Source organism: Cervus canadensis, chromosome 4, assembly GCF_019320065.1.
Source record: "Cervus canadensis isolate Bull #8, Minnesota chromosome 4, ASM1932006v1, whole genome shotgun sequence".
NCBI lineage: Eukaryota > Metazoa > Chordata > Mammalia > Artiodactyla > Cervidae > Cervus > Cervus canadensis.
Genome location: NC_057389.1, coordinates 40,917,276 through 40,918,522, shown reverse-complemented (window position 1 = coordinate 40,918,522; position 1,247 = coordinate 40,917,276).

Genomic DNA, 1,247 nt, shown 5'->3' with positions numbered 1-1,247 from the left:
GCTGACAGGGTGGGACCTCTTAGGTTTCATTTCTCTTTTTGCCTCATAATCTTCCCTTTCTTTCTCCTGAATGGCCTCTCTCGATCTGGGATGTATGATGAAATGTGCTGAGTACATTTCTCCTGGCCATTAGTGTGTGTGCAGACACATGGAGTGGTGGTGTGGACATGCATGTACTCCGTTGTCCAGTTATATAGGGGGTTTCCTACATGTCCATGAGCACCTATGCTTATGTACATGCATACTCATACACTGTGGGAACTTGGGAATTTGGCTCTGATGCCATTCTGGGTTCTCCTTCTCCCAGAACCTTAGCCCCCTTGCCCTAATAATGGAGAAGTAAAAGCAGGGTTGAACTCCCCTAGTAGCCCAGTTGTTGAGATTCTGCCTGCCAGTACCAGGGACACAGGTTTGATCCCTGGTCCAGGAAGATTCCAAATGCCACGGAGCAACTAAGCCCTCATGCCACAACTACTGAGGCCCACTCACCCTAGAGCCTGATCTCTGCAATGCAAGAAATCACCACAATGAGACGCCTTCACACTACAATAGAGAGTAGCCCCTATCCACCTCAACCAAAGAAAGCGCATGTGCAGCAATGAAGACCCAGTACAGCCAAAAATAAATTAAAAAGTTTAAAGAAAAAATATTAAATTTAAAAAAATAAATAAAAACAGGACTGCCATCAACCATCACATGAGCCAAAATACCATTAGAGTTTATTGGGCAAGGAAAGAAGAGAGCCAATAAAGGAAGCATATGGTGATAGTCACCAGACAGGCTCAGGTAGTAAAAAAGTCCATGTCTGGGCCCAATTCCATCACTTCTAGTGAGACCACTTGATGGGGAAGAGCACACAAGACAATTCATGAACCAGATTTCAGGGCTTGAATCTCGTGATACTTATGGCGCTTCTGGACTCTATGGATTCAGCAATATACCCAGTACCACAGAATCAGTTAGATGAGGAATCAAATCAGTGCTCACCTATCAGATGTGTTTTCTAAAAGATTTATTTCATCATCATTAGTTATTGGATGCCTAATTAAATGATAGGTACTCTGCTAATGCTAATGATGTAGATGTATTATATTTAATCCTCACAACCCTGAGAAATAGATATTATTTTTCCTATTTAACAGATGAGGAAACTGAGGCTAAAGGGTGCTAAAGAAAGACATTCACAGCAAAAATATAGTAGAAACAGAACTCAAGCCAAGACTTTCTGACTCCAAAGCCCCTGATCT